The sequence below is a fragment of the Fukomys damarensis genome, unplaced genomic scaffold (genome assembly GCF_012274545.1).
Source record: "Fukomys damarensis isolate Sample0158 unplaced genomic scaffold, DMR_v1.0_HiC HiC_scaffold_25, whole genome shotgun sequence".
Lineage (NCBI taxonomy): Eukaryota > Metazoa > Chordata > Mammalia > Rodentia > Bathyergidae > Fukomys > Fukomys damarensis.
The window spans coordinates 16,298,924-16,308,952 of record NW_022900937.1 but is presented as its reverse complement, the minus strand read 5'-3'; the positions used below and the strand labels follow the sequence as shown (position 1 = coordinate 16,308,952).

Below are 10,029 nucleotides of genomic sequence, written 5' to 3'. Positions count from 1 at the left end.
AATTCCTTTTTCAAAAATCAAATTCTAATTCAATTTAGCAAGCATTAATTAAGCATAAAATATTTTCGAAGCACTGGGCTAGGAGCTATGGGAGACAGAGGAACAGAGAATACAAGTCTCTTATGGAGCTTAGAATGAAGGAGACAGAAAATATATTCTTAAATTATTATGACAGCATGTGATGAAGTGGTATCACAGAGCTCCTAGCCAAAAAAACAAAGCAATACAGAGGACGAGGAAATAAATTCTAGAGATAGATGAATGGAAAGAAGTAGGCATACGAAAGGTTTCAGGAAGGAGATAAAATTTCTTTGCTAGGTTGAAAGAAAAGGTGGATATGGAGCTGAGGTACCTTAGAAGCAAGGAAGGTCATTCTAAAAGAAGGAAAAACAAAACCAAAATCCTCAGGTACAAAGACTGAAAAATACAGGTAAATTGGGGGAATAGTTATAAAAATATATAAACAGAGGTGAGAAATATATAAAACAGGGCTAAGGCCAGGTTTGTTTAGAACATACAGGATCTTGAACACTGACCAATGTAGCCAATGAGAGTCAGTGATGGCTTTTCCGTAAGAAATGAAATGCTCAAAATTGTAATTTTTAAGGTGGGTATGGTAGTGAATTGCCTGTAATACCAGCATTCAGGAAGCTGAGGCATGAGGATCACCAAAAGTGTGAGGCCAGCACAAAGTGAGTTCAGCACCTCTCTGAATTACCTAGCAAGACCTTGTCTCAAAAAACAAATAATAAATTTGTAATTTTTAAAGTCTATGCTGGGTTTTTTGTTATATACTCTTCTACAACCACATTCTTTTCTTTCATAGCACTTTGGCCCATACTCATATACTGTATTCATCAGCTGATAGCCTCCCCCACTTGACTACATATCTAAAGAGGACAGGGTCCACATCTGGCTTAGTACATGAAGTGTTCAATAAAAATTAATTCAACAAATAAATTAAAATTATAATATAGCAGGATTTAGTATGGAATACAGAAAGAGGATTAACCATCAGTTTATTTCTGTAACAGACAAAATGAAGACTTGAACTAGGTAAGATGAAAAAAGTGAGATAAATTAACAAGATACTCAATTTAGCAAGCGACCAGATGTGTTGGTGAGAAAGGAAAGAGTCAAAAGTTTTGAGCCACAACAACTGGAAGAACAGTAATGTTCAGCAGTAGAGGTGAACCTATGGCATGCATGCTACATCTTGCTGTTTATCACGGAAAGATCTAAAAGGCTCGCCATCACTGGCTTAGAGGAAAAAAGGATAGGCAAATTTCAGAAATTAAGGCCTAGAAATACATATTAAAGCAGATGCCAAAGAGGAAAAAATTCCCCCTTTCCGGTACACCTTTTAGCTTTTACAGACAATTCCATTTATCTTCCTTTAGTTCCACTTCTTGTATCATTCTTTAGGACTCTTATCTAGAAGTGTTAACTCTAGGACAAAGATAAATGCCCCCCAGCAGAGTAAGGAAACCTGGCACCCATGAGTTTCACACCAAAACCCTGTAATGGAAGTTTACAAATTATATTCTTAGCTGGGTGTGGTGGTGCACTCCTGTAATCCCAGAACTCCAGAGGCTGAGGCAGGAGGATCACTGTGAGTTTGAGGGCAGCCTGGGCTACATAGTGAGTTCACACCAGCCTAAATTACAAAATTAAATTCTTTTCTCAAAAAAATAAGTAAAAATAAAAATACAAGTTTTATTCTTGAATATCTACTTCACATCAAGAGTGAAAGATCTTTCATTCCAACCAAAGTGCCCCACCTCAGAAATGTTGCTAGGAATGCTGCTGACAAAAATACCAAAAGCCCACTAGCTATCTTCTACACAGAATAAAGCAGGCATTCCCGTGTTCTTCCACAAATACTGAACTAGTCTAAGAAATTATAGCAATCAGTATGTAACGACGTACCATGATTCAATGTGGCCCAATTGACAAATCTAGATTTCATGTTGTGGTTCCATTTCCAAAGGTTTTGTGGCATCTACTCTGGCCAACCGCCAGCCAAATTCCTCATGATTCACTTGATTTTTTTTTTTAACTCACCCACAGAAACTACCTAATTTTTAATACAAATCTTATAAAAATCTCATCTTTATGTACAGCACCTCCCAAAATAATTTTTAGATCACCTGGAAATTAGGAATGTGCTTCAGGTGGCTGAGAGTAAGGTAAGGACTCCTAGAACTTCTCATTAATCCAAAACAAATAGTTCTGACCACCAAATTTTCCTTTTCTAGACTGATGGCTATTTTAACTGCAAAATTAAAAACAGCAAAGGCTAGAAGTTAGACTAAACACATGATGTCTGCTGGGCACAGTGGTGCACATGTGTAATGCCAGTAACTCAGGAGGCTGAAGCATGAGGATAGCTGTGCGTTCAAGGCCAGCTTGGGCCAAATAGTAAGATCCTATCTCAAAAAACTAAATGAAACAGGGCTGGGAGATTTAACTCAATGGTTCCACGGCCTGCCTCACAAGCGCAAGAAACCGAGTTTGATGCCGGGTAACAAAAAACAAAAACAATAACAAAAAAACCTAAATGAAACAAAACAAAATGTGATTTCCTTATATTAACAACAAAAGATTAAGATCATTATCTTATTTAATAAAAAGATGGGGATGGTGATTTAGCTCAGTGGTTCTACCACCTGCCTCACAAGTGCAAGGTCCGGAGTTCGATTCTTGGTACCAAAAAAAAGAAAAGCTGCCTTTGGAAGTCTCAAATCTAAGAATTAACTGGGAATGCTGATACAAATCCAAACTTGGGGGAATAACCACTTGGTTATATAATTTTATTCCCTTAAAACTGCTTGGAAGATGGGAGATAGGTGTAGTCCGACACACCCAAGGCTCTGGATTAGATCTGTAGTTCTGTCAAAAAGGAAGGAAGAGAAAGAAAACTGCTTGGAGGTGGGGGATGTACCTCAGTGCAAGGTCCTGAGTTTGATCCCCACCATCACACACACACACAAAAATTTGTCAAATAAAAATACTGTGGGCATCTCCAGTACCAGAAAAAAAATTTTTTTTTTACAAAAACACTATGGACAACTTATTTTCAGTTCCAAGTTAACCCAAAGGAAGGTTTCTCCTGACAGGACAAACATGGAAAAATGCCCAACTGCCTTTGCAATCAGTTACACTGAGCTCAAAGATTTCAGATACAAGAAATTGTTAGGTGGGAGCCGGGGATTTAGCTCAGCGGTTCGGTGGCCTGCCTTGCAAGCACAAGGACCCGAGTTCAATCCCCGGTACCAAAAAAAAAAAGAAAAAAAGAAATTATTAGGTGGGCATGGTGATACATGCCTGTAATTCTAGCTACCTGGGAAGCTGAGGCAGGAAGACCCCAAGCTTGAGGACAGCTTGGGCAATTTGGTGAGATCCTGGCTCAAAAAAAAGAAAAGAAAAAAAGACTGGGAATGTATGGGAATGTATCCCAATGGTAGAGGGTAGAGTGCCTGCCTGTCATGTGTGAGGCTCTGGGGTTAATTCCCAGCAGTGGAAAAGAGAGTAAGTGAGAGAGTGAGAGTTTGATTATTAGATTCCTGACACAGACCTTTCTTACTGACATGTGGCAAGTCCTTTCAGATATAATTTCCTTTCTTCAAGCTAAGTTTCTTTTTTGGCAGCTTTCTGTTTTCTACTTCTGTGTTATAAGCACACTAGAGAAAGTTATGCAAAAGCTGGTGAGACTGCAGAATGACAGCCTCCAAAAAGAAAAGGTGGCTTAATAAAAAGTACAGCTTTCTGAACAGCAGAAAGAAGTAAGAGTCAAGTCCCAGGGAACCAAAGCTGTATACACTAGCCCTTCTGAATACTAACTACATTTTTGACAGAGTAGTAAAAAACTGCTTATTTATGTCAACCTTTTTTCCCTGTTGGCCCATCACCAATTTCACATCATTAGAAATTCTACAAATGGAATCTTAGAGATAGTTTTACAGATAAGTAAAAACAAAGGAATAACTTCCACAAGGTCACACAGCTAGTTAAAGGCACAGCTAGGCTCAGAACTTGGGTTTTATGACTCCCAATTCTCATTTTCCCTCTGTGTTTTGAAAAGTTATACTAGTAAAGAAAACACATTATTAGCTTATACAGTATCTTAACTATAACTAAGATACCCCAAAATAAAATTTATCCCAAGCTGGTATTTTAATTCAGTAGTAGAGCACTTGCCTAGCACGTATGAGACTCTGGGTTCAATTCCTAGCACCAAATAAGTAAAACTCAGGCCCATAAAGGGAGCAAAGTGTTACAATAGGAAATAAGTAAGTACTCCCAAGTCCAACAGAAAGAAGCAACATTTGTTCATAGGTACAGGGGTTTTAGAGGCGGGACCTGGCACATATTTTCTGAGGTATTTCATTACCACCTTCCAGAATGTGTGTCCTGTGTTTCCATCAAATATCCTTAAGGGGACCACATGTCCCTGTGGCAAGTCTTAAAAGTGGTACTTCTGGCACAGGTATAGTGATGATACAAAAAGAACCCAAACGTGATACTGAAAATCAAAAAGAAAGGAAAGTTGAATGAATGGAGGAGACACTGCTGAGAGCAAGTAATTCCAAAAATGAAATAAAAAAAAACTCCAAGAAAGAAGTTGGTCAGACACTAACCACCAAAGAGCACAATAAAAAGAAGGCAGTTTCAGAGCCTGTCTGGCATCACACAAATCTCACCTGCAAAAGAAACCACGAAAATTTCTTGGAGACAAGAGAAAAATCGTATGTTTGTTACTGAGTGACACACTAGATATGACCTAATAGGTATTTGCCATCTCTTATTTCTGGGACTCTGATCCAAGAACAAACAGCAAGAGAATCATGAAAAATCAACCCTGTTGGTCATAGGCTGGCTCTAGAGTGTGTAAAACTGGAATTGATTCATGATGCAATGTTAGGCTCAAGGGCGCTAGGATTAAGGGTGTGAGTGCTGCCTGCCCTAAGTAGTCTGAATAAGATAAAAGGGGCTGGGAGACACTGTTAACTCTCTTGTTACCTTTGCTACCTTGTGTGTGCTATGTTGTTTCAGCTCTGCCAGGCCTGTTTGTCATCCCTGCCTTGGAGTTGGATTATGGACTGAAACCTCTACGAACTGCAAGCCAAATAAACCTCTTCTTCTTTAAAAAGAAAAAAAAAAAATCAACCCTGTTGGATCTGGAATTCTGCCTTGACAAGATATAAAGCTCATTCATACATCTGACTGTGCTCATGAGACTGCAGTTCAACTCCTGCTGCTAAAGCAAGGGGAGGGGGAAAAGAAGATAGAAAGCATGAGAAGGAAGGAGGTGGAGGATCTGGGTTGTGACTATAATAGCTACAGTAATTAGAGTGTTTCCAAGCTGCTAGAGAAGTCTTCAGAGCAGAGAACTGGGAAGAGAGATGGGGGAGGGGAAGAAGCATGAGGAAGCAAACTACTGAGAATGCCAGGAAAGGATATGGTGGTTTCCGAGCAGTTTAATAAAACAAACAAAAAACTGTGATAGCTTTATAAAGGAAAAATCAAGAACTTTATATTCTTCCCCAGAAGTGAGTAAGTGAATACTAAATAATTAAATGTTAGCACTAGGCTACCAAATGTCCTTGCCTCTGCAGTGTTCAAAGACCCTGACCTCAGAGTCACAATTTGCCTCATTTTCCCTCAAATCTGTGTTTTCCTCTGAAAAAAAGGTCAGCGCCTTTACATGGGCTGACAAAAAAGGGATTCCTGAACTGTAACCCAGTTAATATGATTTATTTCCCTTCAGTCAACCATTAATTAGTACCCTGTTATTTCATTAAATTGTGTATGTGTGTACTGAGGCATGTTTCAACAGAAGGAGCACATACAGAAAATGACAGCTGGGTGTGGTGACACATATGCCCATAATCTTAGCACTGGGAAGGCTGAGGCAGGAGGATCACTGCAAGTTCGAGGCCAGCCTGGGCCACACAGTTCAAGACTAGCAAGACCCAGTCTCAAAAAAAAGGCGCTAAAAAGGTAAAAAATAAATAAATAAATAAACATTAAGTAACTTGCTTGTAAATTTTACGTACCATGCCAACACCTTCTACAGTTGCCTAAATGTGAAAAAAACTGTATTAACAAAATATAACAATGATCCTTTAGGGCTGAGGATTTAGCCCAGTGGTTCCACCACCTGCCTTGCAAGCACAAGGACCCAAGTTCAATCCCTGGTACAAAAAAAACATCCTCTCTCTAAAAAAAAAACCTGAGATTTTTTTCAGAAAATCTCAAAATAGAAAGTCATCTTCCTTGAGTTGGGGATTTAGTTCAGTGGTGCCACTACTTGCCTTGCAAGAGCAAGGTGCCGAGTTTGATCCCCAGTACCCGCAGGAAGGCATCTTCCAGGTTATAGGAAATGCTATAATTATTTTTTTAAAAAATCTAGTATAGATAATTCCTGAACATTTTGCCTGCTAATGATAATTTGTTTCTAGCAAAAGATGTTGGTCTCAATGTCAGAGAAAATAAGTTACAAAGGTGCTGGGGAAAATTAAAAAGTGAATAAAAGAAACGGTTGAAGAGATGCAAACTTCATGTAGAGAATTACCTTCATAAAATAAAAACACATGCAAATTTCTTGATAGGCATGTCAGGCAGACATAACGCAACAAGTCAATTACATCCTTTGCATAAAACCTTGTGTATACTCCCAGTGGGCCAAATCTTTTCCACCACACTAAAAGCAAAGAATATTCTGTTTCCCATTTCCCTCTAAAAAACAAGTACTAGAAACAGTGAATTGCCACTATTTCCTTCCCATTCATCGGGCATACAGCCAGCACTCCCAGAAATACAATAAGGCCACGTAGGACCATGTCTGGGGCATGCTACTCTGTAAACTAAAAGACAGAAGAACGTCTTTTCTCTGTTCCATTATCATCTCACTAACAAATCAACAATAGGCATTGAGAAATGTGAAACAAAGTGCAATTTCACACATCTGAACTGAACCTAAACCACAGAAGACTAAGTATTTTCTTGTCACTGTGGCATGTGATTCCTTAACCACCTGCTCAATAATCCCTCTTCAGCTGCACAGCTGCTGCCAATTCCACACGCCTTGCCAAGCAGGTGCTGTGGTGAATTACCTGTTCTCTAGTTAGGAGAGTACTTCACTGACACTTGGTGGACCCAGACCCTGCCAATCAGCATCACCTATCTTCATTTTGTTTGTCACAGCCAACTGTCAGACAGGTATCATAAAGCACAGTTAATACAATATGTGATTTTGTATTTTGTGTAGTTTCTTTGTTTTTAAAAGAAAACTGGTACTTAAAAATCAAATAGAAGTGAGAATTAAGCTCCTGTAAAGAAAACTTGCCACACAACACGAGGCTGCCCATCTCAGATTAGCTTCATCTGCCTGGCAGTGTTCCCATCCATGCCAGTTTTCCACAACAGAAGTAACAATTGTTCAGTTACCTTTGGAGAAGGACAGAGTGGCAGTGAAAATACAAAGGTACCTACCCAGCAGAGTAGAAAGGGAAGACACAGTGAGAGGTTCTGGAGAAAAAGTATCAGTCCTATATACAGTCTCCATACCTGAGCTCAAGCAGTAGTGTTGGGAGTCAAATAAATAAGGAGTGGCATTTCCACTTGACAGAGCAATCAGTAAACCCCTCAACAAATTATCCTGTTCCAGTCATTTAGTTGCTATATGTTAATTGCAACATAATTACTACCAGGAGCCAAAATTATGCTTCCGTATTCTCACACAAAAGCAGCACTAATCTGTTTGGCTATCTACACCTCTCATAAGGAAATATTTCCTACCAAGGGCTGGGAGAAAAATTCAAAGTGCTCTCTGAAAGACAGTCAAAATTTCAAGTAAGACTCCTTGTGGCAAGGGCCCAACTCTGAAACTACTAAACTTAAACAGGGCAAACTTAATCTGAGGGCTCTACCTACACTGTCACCTGACAGCTTTGGAAAATAAATGCTGACAGACTCAAAATAAATAGGTTGGAATCAATTAAGGCTTCACTCAAGAGACCTTAGACAGTTCTAATATGGCCTTGAACAGTTCTGTTATCAAAAATATAATGATAAGAACAGCCTATTCTCTATCAAACCCCAATACCATGTAAGTGGCAGGCCATCATTTTAAGAACCTCAATGAAATAAAGGGATGAGAGGGCCGGGGATTTAGCTCAGCGGTTCGGTGGCCTGCCTTGCAAGCGCAAGGACCGGAGTTCAATCCCCGGTACCATAAAAAAAAAGAAAAGAAATAAAGGGATGAGAGAGACACCACAGACTATCTCAGAAAGATCGTTACCAAAACCGAAGGCTAAAGTTCCTATTCAATAAAACCCTGTGGAAATAGTTGGTTAGGTACCGTGTAGTATGCTGTTTACAATTCTCTCACCATAAGTTTTATTTCTAAGCACTTTTCAGAGAAAAGTTTCTTTAAGGTCCTAAATGGAAACCTCTTCTTTAACCTCAAATAATTTCTTACAAAACTAACAGTTTTGTAACCAAATAGTATGTGGACCCTTCTATTCTGTAAGATACACAAGGCAAGATAGGATTCCTTCTAGGTTGTTCTCATTCTCCTCTCTAATTCCCAAGACCAAAATGATATTTTTAATGTCTCTCTGGCAAATTCCTCCCTCATATTGAGGCAGATAAGGGACTTCCTACACAATGAGCAAGACATCTCCTTCCACTACAATTAAAATGAATACAAAGGAAAGTAGTTTTGTTTTCACAGCTTGTCTGGATAGATAAATAGTATGGTTTATTTTGTTCTGCAATTACTGAACAAGAAGTCACCATTAAAAAAGGCAGTTGGTCCCTGGTCTTAACTCTGCACAGGGTTTTAGTGGTGTTCCTAAACCAAAAACAAAAGTCACTGCATAAGTGATTTTAAAAAATTTTTTAAATTCAACATGACGGTTCAAGTAAGAATAGAAACCTCCCCTTGCAGTCTTCTTCCTTAAAGGTCTGACACAAACACCAGAGTCCAGCGTCCCAGACACTACTTCCACAAGTTAGTACAGGCTAACCAAAGAGGCAGGCACAACATGGCTGGCATCCCCTATTCTTCTGAAAAATGTGTGCCAATGAGCTCTGCATTGTTCCTCTCTCAAAAAAGAAGAGCCTTTCTGTCTGGCCTCCTCCAATGGCAAGCCCCAGTCTGGAAAAGAAGAAAATGGCACTGAGGAGCCTGGGAGATGGAGCATATCCAAAGCTCTCAGACAAGACTTGAACCTATGACCTTCACTGTGTACACAATAGGCGGGTGAGAGGGACCGGTTTATCTCTGCTGCAGCAGTTCTCAGCCCTGGGGTAGCACTCCCGATAAAATGACACGACTATTGTGTGTGGCAGGAGAATAGTCATCTCCTCACAACAGCCTAAACCAGCACTCCCTCCCCCAAGACAAAGCAGCAGGGGTGAAATTAACTCAAGGCTGCACAGCGAAGCCTTAATACAGAAAAGAGAGGCCTGCGGGGGCTTAGGGACTCTCCCCAATCCCCGGGGCTCTGGACACAAGGCTGAAAACAGACAGGCTTCCTCCCTGTCTTTCCCACTCTCTTTTGGGTAGGAAGCTGTTTCTTAGAGAATTTAATCTGTGATTTGTTCAGAAATATTCCCCCTGAAGGGCTCTGATCTCTCCACCCTGTGTGAGTCTAATTCCTAGAAGCTGAAATGACTGTTTGCCGCTGCCTGTTTCACAAACACACATTAATTGGTCAGATGTGTCTCCTCCTCCCCAACCCCAGAGGGAGGAAGGAGAATCTGAGCAAAGCACAGAGATGATCCAACCGTAATTACACATAAAGGGAAACGAGGGCAGCATGGGTTTTCCAAACAGGACAGGGTCACTAACCTTCCCGGGAGGGGAGTGTCCAGGCCCGGGGATCCCTCCATCTTGAAGAAAAGGACCAGAGTAAATGCGACCCGGAGCCTGGAAGGTGCACACACCCACAGCCAGCCTACGCCGCGCTCTGGCCACCTGGCTGCCCCCTCCTGGGCCGCGCACACGCCGGGCCAGGC

General features: G+C 40.4%; 1 protein-coding gene across 2 annotated transcripts in view; it reads right to left on the bottom strand.

The window, feature by feature from the left end:
- Window positions 1–10,005, bottom strand: part of Znf609 (zinc finger protein 609) — a 189,825-nt gene extending 179,820 nt beyond the window's left edge. The window contains exon 1 of one of the 2 annotated variants that reach the window (XM_010641164.3): window positions 9,863–10,005. The gene's annotated coding sequence lies outside the window, so the exon portion shown is untranslated. The remainder of the gene's footprint in view (window positions 1–9,862) is intronic. The other variant, XM_010641163.3, reaches the window with a different exon arrangement.
- Between the last annotated feature and the right edge of the window lie 24 nt (window positions 10,006–10,029).